General features: G+C 39.1%; 1 non-coding gene across 1 annotated transcript; it reads left to right on the forward strand.

Moving 5' to 3' along the window:
- The first annotated feature begins 252 nt into the window (after positions 1–252).
- TRNAR-UCG lies at positions 253–337 on the forward strand. The gene has a single exon. It is a non-coding gene; the product is annotated as a tRNA-Arg (tRNA).
- The last annotated feature ends 11018 nt before the right edge of the window (positions 338–11355 follow it).

Below are 11355 nucleotides of genomic sequence, written 5' to 3' on the forward strand. Positions count from 1 at the left end.
AGAGAGCAAGACACAGAATCCAAAGCAGGCTCCAGGCTCTGAGCTGTCAGCACAACTCATGGGCTGCGAGACCATGAAGTGAGCCGAAGTCCGACGCTTAACCAACTGAACAACCCAGGCACCCCAGAATTCTACTTTTAAATACAACTCAAAACAAATAGATTTAGATGTTTAACTAAGTTAGGTGGTTGAGGGACAAGGATCAGGGTTTATTTTACCCAGGATTAAAAAAAAACAAACAAACATGGGGGTGCCTGGGTGGCTCAGTTGGTTAAGTGTCTGACTTCGGCTCAGGTCATGATCTCATGGTTCGTGGGTTCGAGCCCCACCTCGGGCTCTGTGCTGACTGCCAGCTCAGAGCCTGGAGCCTGTTTCAGATTCTGTGTCTCCCTCTCTCTCTGACCCTCCCCTGCTCATGCTGTCTCTCTCTCTCTCTCTCTCAAAAATAAATAAAAAGCATTAAAAAAACACAAAAAAAACCCATGTATATGATTTTTTTGTAATCTCTTATCCAACTGATTAGGCTTCCTTCTGACTTAGACACTCCTAATGTATATTGATAAATTATTTTTCTTAGTACTTAAAAAAAATGTCCTAAAGAATAACTATTCCTTAACATTACATTTTCTTTACATTGTTTCTTTATATAATATCTTTAAATAGTTGGATACATTTCATATGTAATATACCAAATATATATGTAAGATTTTATGATTATATATATTATAAAAATAAAGTGAAGAGTCTTGGAAACAACATACAGATTAAAAAATAAACATTGCACGTACCCTAGAAAATCTATACCTCCTTCTTTACTGGATTTCTCTGTCTCTTACAAAACCACTATCCTGACATTACAATGATTATTTCTTCACCTTTTTATTTTTCAGTTTTACCAAATCTTTGTTAACTGTTATAGAGTATATTTTAGCTTTTGGATTTCTTATAAATAGAATCATACCATACATAGCCTTCTTTCCCTCACTATGAGGCTTATGAAATTTTCAATGACAATATGTATGGCTATAATTCATTTCTTTTCATTTTTCTACAACATTCATATGTATGAATAGGCCATAACCTTGTATACATTCTATTATTGATGGAGATTTTGTTGTCCTCAGTTATTTGAAAAATGCTGCTGTGGGCATTATTCATGAGTCTCCTGATACCAATGTGCAAAAGTTCCTAAGCTTTCTTCTTAGCCCTTGCATTCTAGGTCATAACATATCTGCTTCCTTGACTTTATTAGATACTGTCAGGCAATTTCCCAAAGTGTTTGTACCAATTTCAATTCCCACCAGCAGTGTGTGAGAATCCCGTTTGTTACATAGCTTGACTAGCTGTGCATGTGATTTATTCATGCAATCCCCATAATTACACTTGCTTCTTCTCATGAAATGATGTTTCCAATGCTGGTTCTCATACACCCCAATGCTTCTACTGACTCTCTCTTCTAAATCAAAAGCTACTCTATCTCCCAGGGTAGCTCTTTCAGACGTGGACCCCTGCCTATAATTTGCTGAAAAACAAGTACTAGTTTATCCAGTGAGGGAGCATGTGACAGCAGGGTTTCTTGACTTCATCACTACTAACATTTTGAACAGGAAAATTTTTTATTGAAGGAGTATGTCCTGTGAGCTTTGGAATGTTTAGGAGCATCTTTAGCCTCTACCTACTATATGCTAGTAGAATGTCCCTCTCTCAGTTGTGAAAACAAAAAATGTATCTGGATAATTCCAAATGCCCATCTGGGGGAAAAATAGCCCCCCACTTGGAAACCAGAGTGTATCACCCATATCATCACTGGAGAATTTAGGATAAAATAGTTGTAGCTAAGTCAGTGAACTGAGGGACATCATAGCTTCTAACGCAAATGGGCAAACTTCTTGCTGGGTGCAAACTTCAGGTTCTGAAAAAAGCTGTGCACTTAGAAATAACATGTTCAAGACAACTGAAAGGAGGAGTGCTTGTGTGGCTTAGTCAGTTAAGCACCCAGCTCTTGCTTTCCGCTCAGGTCATGATCTCACGGTTCTTGGGATTGATCCCCACATTAGGCTCTGTGCTATCAGCACAGAGCCTGCTTGGGATTCTCTCTCTCTCCCTCTCTCTCTGTCTGTCTCTTTCTTAAGACAAATAAATAAACTTAAAAAAAAAGACAACTGAAAAGAGAGGAGTGAGGTCAGGAAACATTAGTTTGCATTATTGTTTTTGTTAGTTTGGTTTCTTTAAGGAAGTACAATACTTTACCTATTAGTAATATCTATTGGGAAAATGAAACAGCCAGTTAAAGATGGTAGACCCCAAGTTCCCCCTAACAAAGCAGTTGCACAGAAAAACAAAGGTGTGCTTGAGACAGACTTGCACTTCTGGGAACGTGGAGCAAACACACTTTCTTCCATTCCTCTGTTAAGTACAACTGAAAATCCTGCATATTATATGTAAAACAAGAACACTCTGAACGATGGAGAAAAAACAGGCCAGAGATCTCAAGACTCAAAACATGACATACTTGTGAGTTCTGTGAAAGGTTTTTAATATCCAGAGCTAATGAAACCAATATCCTAGAAAGACTGACAGACGTAAAGGAAAAAGTTCAAACAAACCAGGAAAAAGGTAGCCTACAGAGGCAGAAAACTAGGCAAAATCCACTCCACTTCAGACAAGAGATCCGGAAAACTCTCTGTGTCCCCAGCTTATGTAGCAAAACCCAGGAAGAGACCCAGACTTCCATCCTTATGAAGTTGTAAGGCAACCTCAACGCTCCTGCCAGGGCTGTGTCAGTCAAAGAAGACCAACAGAGAGCCAGGACCATCCACCCCACTGACTGGTTACAAGGCACTCTCCATGGTATCACTACAGAGCAAGTGGCAAGCTCAGACTTCTGCTCCCTCCCTAGGTAATGAGGCTCCCCGGAGTTGGGGTGTTGTCAGAGGAAGCCCAGAGTCAGAACCACTACCACTGCCAGTGGTAACTGGGCTACCTTACCACGGTGTAAGGGGGGATCCCGTGGTAGGAACACTCACATTGGCCAGCAGGAACAAGGAGCATACAGTTAGGGAATTTGGACTTCTACCTCAAACTGTCTCCTGACAAAGCAGTGTCAGAAAAAGACAGTTAAAATGGAAGTTTAAATAAGACCCAGAGTCTCATGATGTAATACAAACATGTCCAGATTTCAATTTTAAAACACATCCTACCAAGAACCAGAAAGATCTCAAACAATGAAAAAGGACAACCAGTAGACACTAACACTGAGATGACAGAGGTGTTAAAATTATCTTACAAGGACTTTTTTTTTTTTTTAATTTCTAGGAGAGAGAGAGAGAGACAGCGTGAGCAGGGGAGGGTCAGAGAGAGAGGGAGATACAGACTCTGAAACAGGCTCCAAGCTCTGAGCTGACAGCACAGAGCCCGACGCAGGGCTCGAACCCACGAACCGTGAGATCATGACCTAAGCGAAAGTCGGATGCTTAACCGACTAAGCCACCCAGGCGCCCCTCTTACAAGGACTTTAAAGCCACCTGATAAAGACACATCAATAAGTGATTGCAGGGGGGTGCCGAGGTGGCTTAGTCTGTTAAGCGTCCAACTTCAGCTCAGGTCATGATCCCACAATGGGCTCTGTGCTGACAGCTCAGAGCCTGGAGCCTGCTTCCGATTCTGTGTCTCCCTCTCTCCCAGCCCCTCCCCTGCTCACACTCTGTCTCTCTCTCCCTCTCTCTCAAAAATAAATAAACATTAAGAAAACAATTAAAAAAAATTTTTTTAAAGAAATAAATTTACTTCTAGGTGTTCACCCTTAAGGCTGTTACATGAATCAATATCCCTGATGACTTCTCCAGTACTGTTATCATGTGATTTTCATTGTCATAAGATCATGTGACTGCTGAGTTCTAGAGGAGCTCAGAGAACAGAGAACCAAGCTCTGCAAGGCCGGGGCACAGCCCATCAACATCAGTGATTGGTGGTAATCAATGATACACTTTCAACGACAGTGCATCACATAGTGTCAGAGGCAACAAAAATTCCTGATACTGCTCATGACTATATAGAGAGGTTTTTGCATAATTTAAAACAGAAATACTCTGCTAAGTGTTTCCTTACTAATAAATACATCTGTAAAAGTTTTTCAAAGCAATTATGGAATTATGACTCACTTTATGATTGTTTTCTATCACACATGTTTCATCCCTAGCTCAGAAATGAGTCCTCCCTCTTTGTAACTCAAGATGCAGTTTAAAATAAAGCTTTTCTTGAAAACTTTAATATTTGTCCTAATATGCAATCCCAAAATTCACTGTTTTATCACTTTGAAAGAAAAAAAATATCAGAAAAAATGAGAAAAATAGTTCTTATATTTCGGGAGGGGAGAGTTAAAAATGAGTTCCCCCCCCACAATGATCCCTGAATGGTTTCTTCCCTGTCACTTTCCAATTGTTTATGGCCAATGATTAACTTAAACAGATACAGCCAGTTATTTCTTTCCTTCCAACACAGGCACCCAAACACAAATTTTTGCCATCCAGAATCAAAGAGACAAAAGGGAACAAACTACATTCTTGATTGAGCTCACTTGTGAAGTGCCCCCTATCATGAACAAAAAGAAAACGGCAAATACCTCATATTTCAACGTTACCTAGGATCAGAATGTACCCTGTAGTGTCAATCTCTCAGGATAGGAAGACGCGCAGGGCAGGCTGTGAACACCACACTACCTCCTTTGGCAGACAGAGCTCGAACTACAGTGTTTTAGCGCCGTCTGGTGTTGGTGCCTAGAAGTGCACTTGATATCATTTACACTGTGTTTATAACCTACAGCCGAGGCTGATGGGTTTCATATTTGCAAGAAAACTTCCATTGTAATTGGCAAAGACACCTCAATGGAAAGGCATATCTATTAATTGTTGAAAGAAAACAAAATCTCAACAATAGCCTTTTAAATTCTGTATCCTTCTATTTCTATTAGATGTCCTTATCATTTCTCTCAGGAAAAGATTTTGAACAAAGGCAGGATATAGCATTCTCTCTCCACAACTATACTAAGTAAATTTAGAGAATGCCCCCAATTTCTTTCAGTGTTTTTATACTTTTCAGATTTTTTTCAAGAAAATATGGTTCATATTTTCCTGAAAGGAGGCAGAACTGCTTCACTCATTTTTTAAATTATTTTTCAGTGAAGTAGCTCCTCATTTGAGAGAAAAGAAAAAGGACTCTCCAAAGATCAGCTTTAAAAATAAAATACGAAAATATAAATAACCTGAAAGTAGTTTGACTTGCCTTTCACAGAATGCTAATGAACATTTATATGCTATGACAAGAAAGATTAGGAGAGCTGACCAAAATCAGGTTAACCCTGGAACTACGCAGGCTGAACTTACATGAAAGAGGAAAGTAAACAGTGAGGGTCCATTTAGCAAATGAGTTTTTCCAGTGTGTTAAGAGGTAGCCTTATAAAACCCCCGAAAGAGAGTCATTTGTCCACCTTGCTTGTGTATAATTAGGACCATTCATGCCCATGTAAACATTAAAGTCCTCCACACAGAGAGAGGTACAGGATACAAGCAACACATTTCTCCTGAAAAATACTTTGAAACATTTAAAAGCCTTCATAATCTAAAAATTTTCCAAGCCAACATGCTGCAGAAAGAAAATAATTAAAGGCAGCAGCTTTATCTAGAATCCAGTTGTTCACAAATTTCAGAAGCATGAAAAATTTTCTATCTCTAAGCATTTTATCTTATTTCACAAATATAATTTGTCTTTACCGGCCGGGTAAAGCAGGCATAATCATAATAATAGAGCCACCATCGTGCTAGGGAAGCATGATGACTTCTTAGCTTTCTCTAATGAACAGCTGGAATTTAAATTGAGCTTCTTTCTAATTCAAAGGTTATAAGGCAAAGCTTCTTGGATTGGAACCTAAGATTTCACATGAAGTAAAACTCAAAGAAATTACCAAGTTCTTATTTAAAATTATGTACAGCATAGTTACCTTTAAGATGCAACCAGTTTCTTAAAGTAATTAAGTCTTACATTAGGTTCAGTTCAAGATGGCTTCAGATTAAATGGGAATGCTGGTACCTAATCATGGCCGAAGGGATTATGGCCCTTGGGTCCATGTGTAGGACATTGTCCTGTACTCTGGGTCCCTGCCTACCCTTTAATACCATATCCTTTCCTTCTTGGTCGTTGACATCCTGCTGGCATCCACTCATGAATACATCTACTGGTCTACTCTTTCAGTAAGCTCAGTCTAGTGGCCCCTTCCTGACTCAGACCATGGTTTTGGCCATGTCACCTCTTTGGTTCCTGTCCAAACAGTGCACCTATAATAGCTCTACAAGATCCAAAGTCAACGTCTTCTACTCCACTGGAAATTTCTCAACCCCTCCTAGGCCACATGGGAGCTTATAAAGAATGGGCATGGAAGACCTCTTGTCTGAAAAACCATCTCCACTCTTCAACTACAGGGGCTGTCCTATTGCACACAGTCGAGTGATCTCTCCCCACATTCCCAAATGTGACTCTAAGTTCATCCCCTTAATATCAGCTATCTGGCCTCCCTCTACCTCTACAGTTCCATTTTTACATTGAAAGATTTCTACATCCTCTTTCTGAATGATGTAACTTTCCTTACACCATAATCTATTCCTACTCCAGGGTTGTTCATACATATGCGTGCGTGTGTGCGCGTGTGCACACACACACACACACATACACACACACATCACACATTTTTTTCATTAGAGCTAAAAATAGTAGGAAGTACACAAGGAGAAGAATCAGATCACCAAGAACAGACAAGGATCCAAACTTATTTCTAAAGTTGTCTCAATTTAAGTAGAAGTATTTTCTTGGCACTCCTACTTAAGCAGGTGTTAGATGGTGTTCTACACATTGAGGGAATTGTAAGGAAGATTAAGTTATCTGTTTCACCTGATTTATTTCAACATTTCCCTTCTTCTTATACATGTATTTGAAATCTCACCTAGGAATATACCTGGGAGTGCTAATGCAAGGCTATTCAAGCAAATACTCTCTAAATATTAGTCAACCTTGAATTTGAGTTAGCAGAATCTAATTTATATTAATTAAAATTGTCTCTTTCTTTATGTTCAAAAAGGATTTATTAGACTTACTATATTTTCTGAGTGTACACTGCATTTTTTCTTATTTGGAATTAAGTTTTAATTACAAATTCTTCTATTTCATTCATCCCAGGGTAACATTAGTCACTCACACTTCTTAAGTGTCAGGTTATCTCACTTGGACATGTTACAAATCTTTTGCTTTTTGTTATATCAATTTTGTAAGTAAGACCATGTCTTGGAAGTATATTTAAAGATATATATAGATGATAAAATATGCTACTCATGCCCATACTCCAGTACTACCCCATGTGTTATTTCCATTTAGAAGGAAACTGTTGATAACAACAACAAAAAAATTACCAGACTTCAAGAGGCTTCTAGGTAGCTGGTCTCATGGTTAAACATAAGGTCTGCAGTTGTTTCTTACACTGTTCACCTCTATGCTCCAACAATATTGAGCAATTGTGACAGAGGCTAGGAGAAACAGAGCTTGCTCTGCCATTTATGCACAAAGTATAGTCTACTTTGATTGCAGCAAGATCGCTTTATATTTCACCAGTTAAACAAGGCCACAGGTGGAAGCCTGGCTTACCTGGTATGATAATTTAGTGTATTGCTGTATGATTTAGTGTTCTTTATAGACAGGACCAGCAGCCTTTATTTTTTTTTTTAACATTTATTCAATTTTGAGAGACAGAGAGGGACAGCATGAGATGGGGAGGAGCAGAGAAAGAGGGAGATACAGGATATGAAGTAGGCTCCAGGATCTGAGCTATCAACATGGAGCACAACGTGGGGCTCAAACCCACAAACTGCAAGATCATGACCTGAGCTGAAGTCAGAGGCTTAACCAACTGAGCCACCCAGGTATCCTTAGTAAGGACCAGCAGCCTTTAATCTATCTCTGCCCAGATGACTTGGTTGCTTGTCTCCTACTTAGTTCTTCTAACTCACATCCAATTTCCCTCCCATTCATACTCCAAACAATTTCCAGACTGATATTTCTAAAATAAAAATCTGATCACAGTAGTCAGATTTCTAGAGTCTTCAAGATGGAGTTAAGAGATCTCACAGTGGTTCAGAAGACTCTTCATCCTCTACCTCCTCATTTTCAGACACCTTGGGTTTGGTCATCCTTCTGAATTCATCTACATCCTTGCTTCTTTTTTCAAAAAATGTCTTTTAATGTTTATTCTTCAGAGAGAGAGAGTGTGTGTGTGCAATCAGGTAAGAGGCAGAGAGAGAGGGAGACACAGAATCTGAAGCAGGCTCCAGGCTCTGAGCTGTCAGCATAGAGCCTGACACCGGGCTCAAACTCACAAACTACAAGATCATGACCTGAGCTGAAGTCGGATGCTTAACTGACTGAGCCACCCACACGCCCCTCTACATCCTTGCTTCTTGAGGTCCATGAAATAACACCATCTATTGAATCACCCAGATGTACTGAACTAGAACTTCCATTTTAACAAATTCCTTCAATAATTTTGGGGTACATTAAAGTTTGAAGAGCACTGGTCTACATGTTAGCCCCTCAGTCAGACGTAAAATTATTTCCAAACACACTTTTCAAATTTATGAGCAAATCTTCATATATCTTAGTTTTAAATTAAAATTCAGATGGATTTTGGTTATCGGAAAGATCAAAATAGTTTGTGAGAGATGCCATTGGAAAGTAGCCACCTTAACTTACACAGGGTACATTATTTTCTGGTAGAACAAATACCAAATACTGGGGAAAAAATGTGTAACAAGCAAACTTTTACTTTTCGTCTTATAAATGGTTGCTCTTCCTGGTGGATAAATTGGCAGAAAAACCTCCTAAAGGAAGTAGCAGTGAATCCACCTCCTCCCTCCTGAGGGTCAGGTGCAATCAGAGACTCTCTGACAGATGGACATGGTGAGCAAGCCCACTGAGGCACCATAATGGCCCACAGTCAACACTGTCATTTCTGGTTACCCTGCATCAAGGCCTAACAAACATACTGGCAACGTGTTTACCTCCCCATCCTTATAGATAGCGTTGGTCAGAGGCCGCCTCCTCCTTCCTGTCCAAATAAACTCTGGCTTGGAGTGTGAGTTAACCAAATTGGTGCTTCCTCCTGGACTTTGAAACTTGAGTAAGTAACTGAGGGCAAAGGAATATAGTTGTGGTCACTCGTTACAGTAGCGAAATCGGTGATGGTGACGGTGCTACAGAGAGATGGTCTCTGCTCAGAAGACTGTTTCCGGCTTGCTCACTGCTTCCCCGCCCACTCCCATGCCTGGCAGGCCAGCCTCTGGCCAGTTCCCTTCCGATGAGCTCTCTCTTGATTTGAATTAGCCAAAAATTGGGGTGAGGGTCACAACCAACAAAATTGATAATAAACTCACCATGCAGTAAGTGATCATCAGGACTGGAGATCTCAACCCAGGATTGAGTCTACATGCTCATGGGTAGGTTGTTTCTAGCCTCTGTGTGTGTGGCTAAGCCTGTAACTGTCAGCAACTCTGACAAGAAGGAACAGCATTTCAGTGACAAAGCGTGAAAGTCCTAGGGACCAGGCTGGGGTAATGGCTTAAGCATTTTTTTAAAGATTTACTCTACGTAAATAAATAAACTTTAATAAAAATAAAGAAAAATGTATCATGCATAAAGAATAGCTTAACTGGAAAGCTAACAGGCAGAACTGGTTCAAAAGACATTTTATTTTTTTTAATAGTTTTAATTTTTTAAAAATTTTATTTCAGAGAGAAAGAGGGCACAAGTAGGCAAGCAGGACAGAGAGAGAGATAGAGGGAGTTCCAAGTAATGCAGAGCCCAACATGGGGGCTCAATCCCATGACTCTGGCATCATGATCTGAGCCAAAATCAAGAGTCAGACTCTCGGGGCTCCTGGGTGGCTCAGTTGGTTAAGCATCTGACTTTGGCTCAGGTCATTATCTCACAGTTTGTGGGTTCGAGCCCCACATCAGGTTCTGTGCTAGCAGCTCAGAGCCTGAAGCCTGATTCAGATTCTGTGTCTCCTTCTCTCTCTGTTGCTCTCCCACTCATGCTCTGTCTCTCTGTCTCAAAAATAAATAACCTATAAAAAATTAAAAAAAAAAAAAAAGAGTCGGACTCTCAACTGACTGAGCCACCCCAGCATCCATTCATTTTCTTTTAAATATATTTAGTCAGTACACAGTTCTTTGTAAAATTTCTATATACAATATTTCTTTCTTATAATACAAGATTTATGCCATTTCCCATAAAAAATAAAGCCTCTTAGAAAGATCTGCAAATATATTTTGCCTAATTTAATGGTACATGTACTGATGCAGCAAAGTACATATAAATCTATAGCTTTTCTTTGTCCATAAAATATCCCAAAACATTAGCAAGACATTTGTCATAAAACCAAGCTTCACTAAAGCAACATACTTTAGAAAGACGTTTAATATATCTATTCCCCAAAACCTTTCTCTGTCAAAGAAATCTGCCTGCATCTGCACCCATGCTATCTATGGTTCTAAAGATTTTTTTGTTTGGGAGCCTGATTTGTCCATCAGAGTAATTAAATTGCTCTTCAATTAAGGGGTGATAGGAAAAGGCTTGGAGGAGGTGCTGACACTCCTCTACTATGAGCAAGACTGTATTAGTTCCAAATGTGAATAAAAAAGCATTCATACCTGCTAGAATGATTTCATTTGTGCCCCCTTCCAAAAAACTACCTGAGTAAGAAGATGATTTATTATTATAATTATTATCTTAATATTTTTCTAGTTTTTTGCATTGAAATAGTTTTTGACACTTATGTTTTTAAGTTTAAAACAAATTTGTACATTCCAGATTAATTTGTTTTAGTTCATGATACATTTTGAGTGAAACATACAGAATAATAACCTAGATATCTCAAGAAAACAAATTGGTGAGCTTGATAAGAAACAAGCTTAACTATATGTGCTTAACCAGTTACATTTTGGCATTCATCGAATCATTAAACATGTAAATATGCCTGGACAAGTCCAGCACTTTAAAGTAACTAGGATGAATATTAATTTTTACTTGCATTTCTGTTAATATCTTAATTCCATAAATTTCTTTTTTTTAATTTGGTTTGAGAAAATACTCAAGTTATCTAATATTTAATGAGTGCTTGCTATGTGCTGTGTTCAAGCAATTAGGTACAGATTTTAATGATTCAATACTTCTATTCATCACCCCGTGCTCATCACAAGAAGTGCCCACCTTAATCCCCATTACCCATTTAGTCCGTTACCTCGCCCACCTCCCTTCTCA

This window comes from Hyaena hyaena, unplaced genomic scaffold, assembly GCF_003009895.1.
Source record: "Hyaena hyaena isolate Hyena2069 unplaced genomic scaffold, ASM300989v1 scaffold_81, whole genome shotgun sequence".
NCBI classification, from domain to species: domain Eukaryota; kingdom Metazoa; phylum Chordata; class Mammalia; order Carnivora; family Hyaenidae; genus Hyaena; species Hyaena hyaena.